General features: G+C 42.9%; 1 long non-coding RNA gene and 1 pseudogene across 1 annotated transcript in view; one reads left to right on the forward strand and one right to left on the reverse strand.

The window, feature by feature from the left end:
• Positions 1–791: 791 nt before the first annotated feature.
• LOC123823968 lies at positions 792–1,177 on the forward strand (annotated as a pseudogene).
• Positions 1,178–4,207: 3,030 nt separating this feature from the next.
• Positions 4,208–14,975, reverse strand: part of LOC123824079 — a 69,649-nt gene continuing 58,881 nt past the window's right edge. The window contains exon 5 of the long non-coding RNA XR_006786644.1: positions 4,208–4,534. This is a non-coding gene — a long non-coding RNA (uncharacterized LOC123824079). The remainder of the gene's footprint in view (positions 4,535–14,975) is intronic.

The raw sequence follows: 14,975 nt of genomic DNA on the forward strand, positions 1-14,975 counted from the left end.
TGAAGGAAATAAAACCTGTCCTATTTTCATTCTAGAGAAAACAAGTCCATTAAATTTGAATTCAATCAAGGAAGTCAATTAGAGAATATGCGCACAAATATATTGGAAATGAATTTATGTCCCTTAATTATGGATACAGAATTTTATTTATGAAAACTAGGATCTTTGAATTTCCAGTTGACAGCTACCTAATTATCGAATTAGAGCACAGTGGTGGAAAGTACACGGGAGTCGGGAGTTAGATTCGAGTACAGTCTTGGTTCTATGCTTTATTTAACCCCAAATAAGACTTTATTTAACCTTGGATAATTTCTGTAAGTTTCAGCTTTCACATCTTTAACAGGAACATTTATACTACTTTGCAGGATTGTTGGAAGGATTACATATGTAAACTATGTTTAAAGTCCCTGTCACATACTAGGCACTCAGTCGATTGTTGCTATTATTGTTATTTTCTATTTTAATTTTTTTAAAACTCTGTTATACTTCCTGACAAACAGTCCTTCTGTTGGATGGAATTCCAAGCTGGTGCCATCTGTGGATATGTCTATAGGCATATAATTTTCAACCTTTGTACATTAAACACAGAATAAACCTGTAGGTATGGATAAATTCAGCTCAGTTGTTTCAGACCTGGGGAAATATCACCATTTATTTAATAACTGATGTCAAAATAGGGTTAAAACAACCTACAGGATAGTAGTGAACTTGGGTTTAAATAACTCTGTTTATATTTAAATCCCTCTACTTTCTGGTAGAATGAATGGTTTTATTAGAAAATAATCAGGAGAATGGTGGGGTGTGGGGGTGGCTCTGGCAGCTGGGGACAGAGTGCAAGTGGCAGAATCATCGTGATTCTGGAGAGGTTCTTCAGGGTCTCCTCTGTTCCTCAGTCTGCAGTCTCAGTTGGTCGGAGGAGGAATATTGGAGTTACAGCAGTGACATTTAATAAGGAACTTGATCCTGTATAGAAACTCTTTGTGGACAAGAATGGAGAGTATAGAACTCTGTGGCAGGCATCTGGAGGACCAACTGATACTGGCCTGGAGTAGCAGCAAGAGTTGGAGAGGGAGCTTTTTAACTTAAGGAAATGTATGGGAAAGCAGACATGAATGCATCTCCTGACTTCACATTTGAAAATCCCAAATGTGAAGTCATCGATAAACCCCAGTCCTGAAGAAATGTGAAATTTATCTGATAATCTAATCTGCCCTAGGTAAATTTTACAACTAACGGATCAGAAGTATCAGAATAAACATACCTTTCAACCACTTCAAACGTTCTTTAATTCTGATGAAAAAAAATTATTTGGTGATGTTTGGAAAGAATAAAATAATCAGTGTGCGAATTTTTATTCCTACACAATCTGTCCACTTTCCCTACCTAGACCCTCTTAATCTCAATGGTTCTTCTTGGGTTCTTAACAGGTAACAGTGGATTTTAAGAATAGTATTTACCACAGTCTTCATTCTTTGGGGACATTGATTTGATGGGAACAATAGATTTAGAGTTCCAACTTGGGGCAATGTGGAGAATTTACAGAAAACAGAGAGAGCAAATTAAACAATATCTTTGGAGAACTTATTCCCTGGCCAGAACAGACTAGCCGAGTCATTCTTTTGCTATGTATCTTACTTTGTTAGAGACATAAATCTCAGTTATAAAATCAGCTGAGGCCTCTGCTATGCAACTTTGTGAAGCATATGCTTATGAGCTTTACAAAGTTTCTATACCCTGGGAGCATCCTACCCAGTCCCCACTCCCTCAGGAATCTTTCATTAGAGGCTTGAGATGTGTAACTTAATAGGGTTCATGATCTTCATCCTGTTTTTCCTCTAAACAGGCCTCCTAAGAGTATTAATTTACAGTCTGTTTCATTAGGGACTTTAACACTAAAAATGTCAAATTATTAGCCACCCAATTTTTGTCACTTATAAGCAAAGTCTCCGTGATCAAGTTCCCTTTCACCTGCGAAGTTTGCTCGAGATGAGTCCCAGCTTCTTTGCAGCTATCCGATGGAATTTCAGCACTCGAAATTCTGTGTGCAATTCTCAACCTGCAGACGGACATTGCCTTTTAAACTTCAACTCCCCCTACAAAAAAGACAAGTTTCATCCTGCTTGGTAGTAGACATTAGTTAAGTTCTAACAGCCCGATCTTTTCTGCCTTTGTATCAGCAACACAATTTCCCCCAAATTGTTTGCTTTTCTAATAAAAAGGATTTTTTTTTTTAAAAAGGAAACATCCCACATTGTAATGGGCCCTTACTTTGTAACAAGAGTCTTTACAGGGGCCTGTTTGGAGTCTCTGAGCTTTGGCCAGGCTCCATCAAAGAAAAGCAGAGTAGGAGGACTTGGGGTCCCGTAGATCTCTGCACCGCTTCCCAGCTGCAGTGGGACCGGCCACCCTAGGTCAGGGTGTGGGCCCTGCAGAACTCTACATCAGAGCCCTGATTCGAGCCCTGGAGAATGCGTGTGTCCACATAGCTCATGTGGCCCCCTTTACATCTTCACTCAAATGCCACCTCCCTTGAGTGACGCCTTTCCTGACCACCCTTTCTAAAATTACACTCTTCCCACCCTGCTTCTCTGCTTTATTTTTATCCGAAGCACTCATTACAATCTAAAGTACTATGCAGTTTGAAAACATATCCTATTATCTACCTGCTTTTTAAAACGTAAGCCCCATGATGGCAGGGTCTTTTGCCCTTTTTGTTCATGCCAGTATCTCCGGCACCTAGACTACTACATGGTACATATTAAGTGCTCAATGTACATTTGTTGAATAAATGAACACACGAATGAAGGACAGGCTGAGGGCAGGCCTGGGGCCATTTACTGCCATTCCAGACTGCCCTCAGCCAACGACACCCAGCTCATCCTTTTCCAAGGGCCACATAGTTCTTAATAATGGAATGGAACCTCTACAGATTCTGGTTGTAACCCCTGAAAGCCTGAAGTCTGCTGAATCATCTCTTCATTGGTTATTGCCCTGGTCAGGTGTGCATTAGATATTCTATGGCTCTTTATAAGCGTAAGCTGACTATTTCAAGCCTCACCCTCCTATGGATACAAGTGAGATTATATTTACATTGAAATAGAAATCACAAGAGCTCTTAGCTTCCACCCACTTCCACCTCCTGTAATTGCAGGAACTCTCTGCATCTCCCTCAACTTACTGCTGTTTGCTTTCTCCCACTCAACTTCGCCAATACCCTCTCCCACCATCTCTGCTGCCAGTGCCCTCTGGAGAAAGGTCCCACCAGGCCCAGCACCTGAAACACTGGGAGTCTCCTCCTCTCAGCACCACAGATTCTCTGTGGGCCCTGGGGAGTGAGGGAAGGAGGGCAAGCAGCTCTGTTTCTGCTCGACACCTTAGTGACCACAGCTGCTTCTGGGCCTCAGTCTACATGTGGTTCAGATTTTACAATTTATGGGCAAATCCTCAGGTTGGTGGGGAGTCAAGGACTTGGATCCTCTCCACCCCTTCTTTTTCCTTCTCTCCTTCCAGGTGCTCATGCCAAATAACACCCTTCAACTCATGCACCCAAGTCAGATGTCCCTGTGCAGACAGACACGACGGATGGGGTGCCTGCAGTTGTCACCATGGTCCAGGGGCCTCTAGTCTATGACCTTATAGAACACCTTATAACCAACCCTTCTTCATTCTATTCAGAGGGCCCCTTACTGTGCCAGCCCTTTTCTGACTCTTAAGTGCACTTATGCTGAATTGGGAGTCAGCTCTAACTCTGCCCTCCTGGGAACACACTAGCAGTTCTCTCAGTGGTTTGGGGGCCAATCTGCTGCACACTTCTGTCCACGGACCCACTTATTTCTTTCTTTCTACGTCTGCTCCTTGAACGAAGCACAAACCAGCACAGCCCTAATGGGTTTAGGGCAACTTGCCTCTTTGAAAATTAGTGTTCTTACACATCACAATGAAGAGTTTCCTGGTAGACAAAACAATCCTCAAGTCATTCTCCCATGGTATTTTTCTTTACTTGTAATATCCAATCATCCTTTTCATATGCTTTCATGCATTTAGTTCTCCTCCCTTCACCCACACAAAACCTCTGTCGACGTATGACATTCTTTCTATACAGGACTTGGGCTTGAAAATATGAACTTTAACAAAAAAATATACATCCTTCACAAGGGAATATGCTCTCTTTAACACCTTTTAATGATTTGGTTGTAGCAGAAAGACGCCCATCAGATGTAAGTGGTGGCACTAGGAGGCATTGTTGTCTGAAGTGACCGGTGTGTGGTGCCCACCTCTGAGTCATGAAGGTCAGTCATCCTGGAGTTACAGTCCCGAGCAGGGGGCGCCCCATAGCTGCTCCTGAGGCTCTGAGGGCTTGTAGCCACTCCGGGACCCCTCTCCCTCTGCCGGTGTCACCGTGCTCTGTGCCTGCTGAGTCTCCTGCCACTTCACGCCATTGTTCTGCTCATTTACCCCACTTTGCTGTAGCTTTAGGACAAACAGAAATTTCCTGAGGTCTCAACATGTGCTTCTCTTTTTAAATGGCTCAAAACTGAAAAAAAGAGAGAAAGAAACATTGAAAATCAACTGTTTCTCAGAGGAAGAAGAAAATATGTAGGGTTTTTCACTGCCAGGAAAAGTGGCACTAAACTTTCACCCAGAATTATATACTATCCCTTTCTAAGGGCTATTTTTAAACACCCGGGCTGGCTCTCACAGAGCAACGAGATAGTCTGCCCAACCGGGGCTGCAGACCACTTCGAAATCTCTTCTCCAGGAGCCTGCAGGCCCCAGGCCAGTTCTAGCTGAAAGTTCTTTGCTAGATAGTGGCCTGGTCTGCTGTCTCACAGGCTCAGTTCGAAGTCCACAATTTTTATAAATAAATGTTTCTTGTGCAGAGGGTGTTTTAAGGTTACTGCTCCCAGAGTCTGTTTTTCCAGAAAATGTGAACTGTTTTTATTATCAAATGTCTTTTAGCCTTGTGACCTGAAACAAGTATCACAAAGGTTTGAATGTCCTAAACTTAAAAACAAAATCCTGCATACTCCAGCATTTTAATAAGTGAAAATGTCAATTTGCAATTAAGGCTCAAATTTTCATTCACTAAGTGGCTGACACTGATTCTACTTGGAACCACTGCTGATTTATTTATCCTGGAATAAATGCAATGCCATTATGTCTTGGTGACAACAGAAATAAGCTTTGGCCAGGTCTGTGCATAGTTTGGGGATGAAGAAAATAAGTTCTGAAAGGCAATGGGCATTGCTGATTATAGATTTTTATTAGGAACAGATGTGGAGCTAGGGTTTTTAGTGGTAGACCAACTGTTATTGAAACAAGCAGCTAAGAACCATATAGCTTTTTTTTCAGGAAAGAGAAATATTAACAAATCGAATTCATAACCTTTTCCTTCAAGAGATCACTCAGTCGTCAAAAACAAACTCTAAGATCTGTATTTCTGCGTGTGCTGAACAGCGCACACACAGGGGACGCTATGTGTGTTAGCGTATCTTCAGGCTAAAGCAGAGGTTTAGAAAGTAATTACAACAATTTCTTTTACCACTGGGCTAAAGCTCCAGATCTCTCCACTTCAAATTTATTTAAGGCTCCCCCCTTCCAATAGTTTCATCCTCTATAGTATCGTAATGCTAATGACAGGCTATATGTTGTGTTTTCTTTGTTCCAGAACTCTTTTCCTCTTCCTTCAAGGACAGAGTGAGCATGGTTCATGCTTGCTGTGCATTTTGGGCTGGGTCAGCTGAAGGGGAGACGTTAGACATTACTGATCATTTTCATCTCCCTCTACTACCCCCTTTTGCCCAGTCATTTACTGAGAACCCTTCATTTAAGGATATTGCCCTGAGATTTTGAATGACACTTCCAATTGTCTACCATTGGCCAGAACTTATTCATGTGGCCACACCTAGCTTCAATGGAGTCTAGGAAATGGAGAATTACTCTGAATGGTCATGTGCCAAGTTCAAGAATCAGGGTTCTAAAAGAAGGGAAATCCATATTTTGAATAATAGTAGTCTGTACCACAGATTTGTGCCAATTTACACTCTTATCAAGGGTATGAGAGCTCCTTTTCCCCATGTTTCCATTAAAATTTGGTATTCTCAGACACTAATTTTTGTCAATCTTATAGATACTTGTTCATTTTTTTAAATTTATATCCATGTCCTACTTCTATTCCCTTGCCCCTCAGCCAATCTAATGTATTTAATACATACCTTTGTTTATATTGTGCTAATGAGTATTTTTCAATATGTTCCTATTTTTAATTTTCTAATTCATAAAAGTTAGCATCATAGGTCTTTTTTCACTAAGCACTGTGTTTTTAAGGTTCATTTGTGGTGCTGTTGTACACTATTTGACTGCCTCTGACTGCCATGTAATCAATCATCTGTTACACTCACTCACCATCTTCCTCGTCCATCCTCCCGATGATGAACACTTGGGTTGCTTCGAATTCCCCAGCATCACTTACATCTTGCAATGAGCCCATGGGATGAGTATCATTGTTCCAATTTTACAGTTGAGAAAACTGAGGTTCAGAGAAGTTTAAAAATTTGCCTCAAGTCCAATAGCTAATGCACTCTACTGCCTTAGGCTGATGGCCTCTAGAAAGAAGGAAAGGGTGCCAGAGAAAGTCCACTTGTAAGTATAAAAGGTAAAGTGTCTCTGGTGTAATTTCAGAGGTTCCGGGTAAGGTCTCTGGCTCTAAACTGTCTCCTTCATTCAGTTCTCATGAGGCCCTAAAGTTAAAAGCAGAGATTCTTTTCTTTGATTTGATGATTCCTCTCTGATCAGAATCCAAATTGACTACAAACCTCACTGGCTATTTACGCCTTGTGATGAAGTACATTTTCAGTTGCTTTCTGGCGGTAAAGGATTAGGTGAGCTGTGCAGCTATTGAGGTGTGAGAGGGTAGTGTATCAGTGGGGACTGTATGAGTCTATGAAAACAGCGGCTCCGACAGGTGGCGGTTCTAAACAGTTTTCCACATAGTTCTCAAAGCATGGTCTCCAGCCATGGTAGCAGCATCACCTGGGAACTTGTTTCAGGGCCCCATCCAGACATCCTGAAGCAGACACTCTGGAGGGGGAGTCCAGAAACCTGTGCTTAATGAACCCTCCAGGTGATTCCAATGCCCACTGGAGTCTGGGAACCACGAGGTTCTCCTCTCTTAACAGGTAGTCCAGGGCTAAGCAATCAGGGCTGGCAGTGTGCTTTAGTGATGCCTCTGAGGACTCCTTCTCTCCCCCACTCTGACATATTCAGCGTATGACTTTCATCTTCACAGGATGGCACACGTCCACCCCAGGTAGGAAAGAAGGGCAGTGTAGAGTGGGTGGGGTCTGTATTGAGAAAGAAAAAGTCAGACGTCCTCTGCTTATTTCTCCTTGACAGTCAGTATCACACAGCCGTGCTCAGGTGCTGCAGAGTCCACCTGTGGGTGAGTACTGCACACACGGCCCTTGTGCCCAGGCCCCCGCGTTGGGATTGCCTTAGTAAGAAGAATGTGTGGGTTGATGTTGTGGGTAGGCAGATCAGCAGGCTCTACTAATTGCACTTAAAAGCAGAGATAGGAGAAGCCAAAATAGAGCAGAAAGTGGTCATGAATGGACTTAACCTGCTTCATAATGGTTCTGGAAGCTGGCCTTAATATGGGGGGGAGAAGAGATCACCACTCTTGACAGTTCCGGACACTCAGAGAGATTGCTGTTTCACCTGCGGGAACAGCAGTTGTTTGGATTTGTGGCCAGCAGTTCCCTTTGGTCCTCAGGGATCAAGAGAAGGTCCATAATTCACAGTAACTAAATCTGAAACACTAGCCTCAGCGCTGAGAACGTACTCTCTCCTGCAAAAACCACAGAAGCGATTAGCAGTGGGACAGAAAAAGATTAAGAAGGGCTCCTTCGGATGAGTTTGTTTACATGAACTCCCCACAACCCAGGAGAGGGGATCATCATTTATTTCTGCCTCTTGGCCTTGGGCCTGTTTTTGTTTTTTTTTTGTTTTTTTCCCTGAGTATCTCTGCCTGTTGGCTTAACTCTCCAGCTCAGGGAGTTTTTCGCTTTCTACATATACTTGGGAATAGGCTCCAGCTTGGAGAGAAAATAAATATCTTTATCTTAGTCCTCCAAAGGCCACCTTTTGAAAAGAAAAGCCAGACCTGCCCTGTCTCAAGCATTGGGGGTTACAAGTGCAAGAGGGACCCTTTATTCAGTAGCCCTTGAGCAAGCTCGCTGCCTCCAGCCTTCTGCCGGGGAGGGTGGGGCCGCCACAGCTCACAGAGACCTTTCTTGTTTCCCAGCTCCAAGGAGTGGGTTGTGCCCATCAACACTACAGGTGGGTCCTACGAAATTGCCAAACAAGCAGCTGCACAGCCCAGGGACTTTGAGCTGTTTGCAGCTCTCCTCTCTTTGTACCCCTGCCAACTCACACACACCTGGGATTTTACCAGCTGCCCGCCCACTGCAGCCCCCTCTCCACCATGTGACCTAATCCTCACTCCACCTGCTCCTCTCAGGGCAGCAGCCCCATCCCCACCTTGCCGAAATCAGGCCCGGGGAGGTTTGAACAAGAGCTACGTTGTTCATGCCTAACACAGCCAACTCCCACTAATTTCATGGCAAATTCTGAGGGATTAAGATTTACTGCAAAGAAAGGCTGGAGCTGACAATTAATCAGCTTGATCACTTGGGGATCAAATTGAATCGTACAGGAGACCTTGGCTCTGAAATGGAACAAATTTCTCTCTTTGGCATGATGTGCGTATTGGACTGAGAATACAAACATCGCTGTCCCCACCTTCCTTCTTTGCATACAGATGTTGGTTTGCAATTTTAAAACACAGCAAGGGCTGAGGCAAGTACTGCAGTCTGGGTGTTTAAAGTGATGCAGGGCTTCTATTTCATTCAGCAAAGAGTTACTTTGTCCAAGAAGTCTCTCAGGTGCTGGGGCAGTAACTCTGAATAACCTCGGATCTGTGTCTACAGGAAGGTCAAAATCCAGTCAAGGACCTGGAAAGGCTATTCACACAAATTTGACCATCTAGCACCAGGAGTATAAAAATCTGCAGAAAATACTAATTCAGACTGGGGATTAACAATGACTTCACAGAGGAAGTGGCATTTGAGCCTAGTTTTGAAAGATCTGATGGTAGTTCGTCCTTTCTCTCTTTGGCCAGACATGGTGAAATGACCTCCAGCCGGGACCTTTTCTTTAATTGTGCCTGACATTGGTCACACTGTTACTGCTCCTGACATTCTCTGCATGACTGCAGTCCAAGGCTACAGGCGGTAATCACCTTTGAAAACTGCCAACAAACATGAATAACTCTTCTTGTGCCAACTTTTCTCAAGGAAGTAATAAAAGTACTCTTGTGGCCAATGGCAGTAAGCATGAAAGTCTCTTTCTGGCTCCCTCACTGCCTTGTGACTTTGGACATAATATATCAATTCATTGCCTTTACAAACGTGGTTTCTTTACCATGGTGTTAATCAATCAACAAATGAGTTATAAGCACTTACTATGTGCTTGGTACTTATTCATTGCCACTTCTCTGAATCACAAAAGTGCAGAAAAGATGAAAAATAGGGAATAGAAGGTATGATAATGGCAACATGTAAGTAAAGAAACAGTCTCGTGATCTTAAAACAGTGTCATTTTCAGAAATCACAGGAGAGACCAGTAAGTTTGTCTGTAGTTTTCCAAGTTTAGAATTCTAATAAATTTTCTAGTACTTTTCAACACCACTCCCTCCCCCCAAGGCACACACACACCACCACCTCTGTTCCTCTCTCCATCAGAGATCACTGACTGTGTAGACTAGTAGGCCTCCATGCTCTGTACCAATATATCTGGGTCTCTTTTTGGAAACACATAGGATTACATTTCTTTAGCTCCTTGAGTTTAGGCATGGCCATATGTCTTGCTTTTACTAATGAAAAGTGAGTAGAAGCCCTGGTTGGTCTGGTTCAGTGGATTGAGCATTGGCCTGGGAACCAAAAGGTCCCTGGTTCAAATCCCAGTCAGGGCACATGCCTGGGTTTCAGGCCAGGTCCCCAGTGGGGGGCGTGCAAGAGGCAACCACACATTGATGATTTTCTCCCTTTCTTTCTCCCTCCCTCCCCTCTGTCTAAAAATAAATAAAATCTAGAAAAGAAAAGTGAGTAGATGGCATTTCTTATCTGAGTCAAAGCTTCTCTTCACCAGTGCTCAGTTACACACCACACTCTGCCTCGGCTTCATGGAAGCACACTCCCAAAAGGAGGTATCTTGCTGAACCATCCGAAGGAGGTTAGCTTCCCTAAAGAGTCACACCGAACTGCAGTGGCCTATATTTCAGTGAAAAACAAAAAAACAACCTTCTTACTTTCTTTGAAAGCCATTGAGACTTGGGGGTTGCATGTTACTGCAGTATAACCTAGGCATCCCAACTAATGCAAAAACTGATTAACCATCATTAACTGTTAACATGTAAGAGTCCGGAGTAGATAAGATCACACACATCCTAGGTAAGATTGACAAACAGGAGTCATCTCAAGGTATTTCTGTGCATATTTCTAAGGCCCTTTACATATAGGCCTGCAGCAATCACTTAAATTATCTCATTTCAATTCTCACAACAGCACTGTGTGATAGCTAACTCACATTCCACAGATGAGAGTTACAGTTTTCAAGCAACTTGCCCAGGATCACATAAAATTGGCCAGTGTGATGCCGAAGCCCAGGTTCTTTCTTGTCTTCTCTCTGCCTCGCAGGATGCAGCTCTAGATTGGCCCCCTCTGGTTGTATTTCACACACACTCACTAAAGCTAATGCCCACATGGATCAGGTAATTAGCTTCCCTTTGTTTCAGTGCTTTCTGCCCTCATTCCCACCTGAATTCCAAATCGCGTATCTAATGACATCGGTGTCAAAGAAACCAGATAGAAAAATGTAGACTGAATGGAGCAAATCTATCCCAACTTTTGGAGAATCAAACCAGATAATTGGCCAACAGAGTCATCATTATGTGTAAAAACCAAGGAAGACTTTTATGGAATACATAGACTAGACGAACAAACAAAACCCCAGAATTTCTAAAACTCTAAAAAGGTTGCCCACTCTTCTCTTTTCCTAGGAAAGGGGGTTGTAACTAAACCAAGATAAGAGTTTATCAGTCCTCTAACTTCATGATCTCCAATAAAATTTCCATAATTTAATGTTGCAATTTGTTTTCCTTGTACCCCTAACTATGGTTAAACTCTCCACATATGCATGTGGCCTTGCAGTCCAGCACCAGGTTCTACACAAGACAGTGCAGCTGTATGAGGGTAGGGACTGTGACGGTCTTGTCCGCTGATGCATCTCTGTGCTGACTATGAGGCTGGAAGGCAGTAAGCTGTTAGAGGCACTTGTTACATAGGTAAAGTTAAAGAACTGTTGACTACTGATGGAGATTACAAAACAAAAACAAATAACTATGATTTTATAAAACTAAAAGAGTTGCTGCCCTGGCTGGGTAGCTCAGTTGGTTAGAGCCTCTTCCTGATATGCCAAGGTTGCAGGTTCGATCCCCAGTTAGCGCATATGCAAGAAGCAACCAATGAATGCATAAATAAATGGAACAACAAATTCATTCTCTCTGTCCCTTACCGCCCCCCCCACCACCACTTCCTTGAAAAAGTCAATAAATTTGCCCTGGCTGGCGTAGCTCAGTGGATTGAGCTCGGGCTGCGAACCAAAATGTCGCAGGTTCGATTCCCAGTCAGGGCACATGCCTGGGTTGCAGGCCATAACCCCCAGCAACCGCACATTGATGTTTCTCTTCCTCCCTCCCTCTCTCTTTAAAAAAAAAATAAAAATAAATAAAATCTTTTTAAAAAGTCAATAAATTTAAAAAAGGAAAGAAAGAAAGACTTGCTTTAGCCAAACACATGAAGGATTGCCACCTAAGATCTGGTTGTGCGACCGTAACTAGGTTGCGTAAGTTTGTTTGTCTAAAGTCTAAATTTAAAAGTGGAAAACGACTCCTTCCTTTACATTTAAGTGGAACCTTAGGTTTTTCTATTTTCTGCATCTTAAATATTAGTAAGAATTCTAATACTGTTTCTAATATATTCCTTTGGTGAAGGAAGAAATTTAAATTGGGAGCTTTTGGAGAATTTTGATTGGGGTGTACCAGCATCTGGACTTGGCTTTTGCAAGTGGAAGCAAAGCTCAGTTGAACGAGCAGTGGACATGCACTGCAAAGCGAGATGCCAGTGCAGCAAGAGGCTGCTTGAGGAGGCACATGTTCCTCTTCGAAGGTAATCACCTGGCTCAACCACATCCCCGGCCCTCCCACCCCGGGCAGCTGGTCTGCTAGAAGTATCTTTGCTTTAAAAAATGAACAGCTCTTTATTTAGTAAGTCTAATTTCAATGTGTGTAGCACCATTTCATAGGGAATGTAAAAGATAAAAGTTACCAGAGAGATTTAATCAAGTATAATATATATGCGCCTATGTGGTAGAGATTAGAAAGATGTAAGATATATCATACACATATACACATGTCACGAGAGTTCAGCTCTAGAAATATGACTGCTTTATTTTGTGTTATTAAGTCAGCTCCAAACCCATAGCTCAATTTCCTTCCCTTTCTACAGTTAGTTGTTAGCATGTGTGTAGGGGTTTTTTTAAATGACTTTATTTTATTTTTAGAGAGGAGAAGGGAGGGAGAAAGAGAGGGGAAGAAACATCAATGTGTGGTTACCTCTCATGTGCTCCTTTCTGGGGACCTGGCCCACAACCCAGGCATGTGCCCTGACTGGGAATTGAACCAGCAACCCTTTGGTTTGCAGGTCTGCACTCAATCCACTGTGCCACAGCAGCCAGAGCAGCATGTGTGTAGTTTTAAGGAGAGGTTTAAATAAATGCTTTGTCTGCTACAGCAGGGGTGTCAAACTCATTTTCACTGGGGGCCACATCAGCCTTGTGGTTGCCTTCAAAGTGCCAAATGTAATTTTAGGACTGTATAAATGTAACTACTCCTTAACTGGGGGCAAGGAGCTCGGCACTGCTACCAGGTAGAAACAATGTGCCAGGCCAGATAAGACACAGTGGAGGGCTAGATTTGGCCCTCAGGCCTTGTGTTCACCTGTGCACTGGAATGATAAATAATGGAATGGCAGTCAGGGGCATGCATGTCTAACCATCTTGTGAGCTCCTAGCAGGCAGAATCCACATCAGACCAGTTTTTAAGGATCATTACAGCACTTGGTCTTGCATTACACAGTAAGGGCCTGTCAAGTGAGCTAAGTATATACTTGTATCACATAATAAGGTTAAGTTTATATTTGTGCAAACTCTACAACCAATATGTTGCTGGCCTTTTTTTCTTTATTAAAGACTATTTTAGAGCAGTTTTAGGTTCACAGCAAAACTGAGAGCAAGGTACAGAGAGTTTTTCATACACCAGTGCCCCCACACCAGCGTAGCCTCCCCCATTACCAGCATCAGCCACCACAGCGGCACATGTGTTACAACTGATGAGCCCGCACAGACACATCATAGTCACCCACTATCCAGCGTTTCCCTCAGGGGTCACTGCTGGTGCACATTCTGTGGGTTTAGGCTGCCAGGTTTTTGATAGTGGAAACTTGTTGATTTTGCTTTTAAAATTTACTGGGTTTGGTTTTAGATTCCTTATGAAAATGCTTAATTTCTACATTTTTAAAATTTCAAAATCACAAATTTACAGAAAAATTAGAGCTACAGTACAAATAACTTTTCTGAACCTTTTGAGGGTAAGTGGTTGCCCCGCTGCCCTATCACCCTGAAATCTTTAGTGTTGATCCTCTACATGACCCCAGTTCCACCAAAGTAGGGAAATGAACAGGGGTGCACTGCTGCCCTCTACTCCTCAGAGCCTATTCAGGATTCTCCTATTTTCTCCTCAGTGTCTCAACTTTGCAGCAAAAGGATCCCGTCTGTAATAACACCTTGTATTTCATTATCACTCATCTTCCCTTTTCTTCTGTTGGAAAGAGCTCTTCAATCTTTGGTTTGCATGAGCCTGACACACTTTGACGTGCACAGGGCAGTTCCTTTGCAGAATATCCCTCCATTCGGATTTATTGCTACTCTCTCTTGATTTGATTCAGGTTCTAAATCTTTGGCAAGGATAACGCAGAAGTGGTGCTCCATTCTCTTCGCGTCCTGATGTGTGGTGCTCCATTTCAGTGTGTCCCTCACAAGCACTGTCCAGTCGGTTGCTTAAGGTAATGTTCACCAGGCTTCTCCACTGCAGAGTTACTATTTTTTCCCCTTCTAATGAATAAATACTCTGTGGGGAGATATTTTGTTGCTATGTCAATATCTCATTCCTCACCCAAGTTTTACTTTATTAAAATGTCAGTTTTCACAGGTTCCTGTTTTACTTGCTCTGCTAAATCTATTTGTATAATTTGTCTCTTAATGCTGAAATTGTCCTGCATTTGCCAGTGGGAGCTCATTCAAACATGATTCTGTGCTATTTTACACAACTCCATCATCCCTTGGGCACTTCCTTGGTTTCTGGCACAAAAATATGTTTCAGGCTCACCTTGTACTTCATTCACCTGCCCACCCCGGCATTAGCCATTTCTCTAAGAAACCCTGGTTCCGTTTAGTGGAGAAGCCAGCACCCTTCCCTGCATGTGTTCTCTCTGCAGAATGGCTGCTCCCAGTCCCTCTCAGCGAACAGAGCGAGTCAATACAGGTGCAGATCCACATACATTTATATTTTTATTTGTATTACACATCTATATTTATTTCTATGTCTATCTATATATTGCAAACCATGAATTCAAACTAATTTCTCCACTTCCAATCCAATCCCACAAGTTCATTCTAGTTTTCTCCCATTATGTAGTTGTAATTTGTACCTCCCTTTTCCAGTAGTGAAAAACCTATAAACTGTAAACTGAACTGTGTCCCCCACCCTGAAACTCACATGGCGAAGCCCTGTCCCCCAATGG

This window comes from Phyllostomus hastatus, unplaced genomic scaffold, assembly GCF_019186645.2.
Source record: "Phyllostomus hastatus isolate PE091 unplaced genomic scaffold, TTU_PhHast_1.1 phas_contig_524, whole genome shotgun sequence".
NCBI lineage: Eukaryota > Metazoa > Chordata > Mammalia > Chiroptera > Phyllostomidae > Phyllostomus > Phyllostomus hastatus.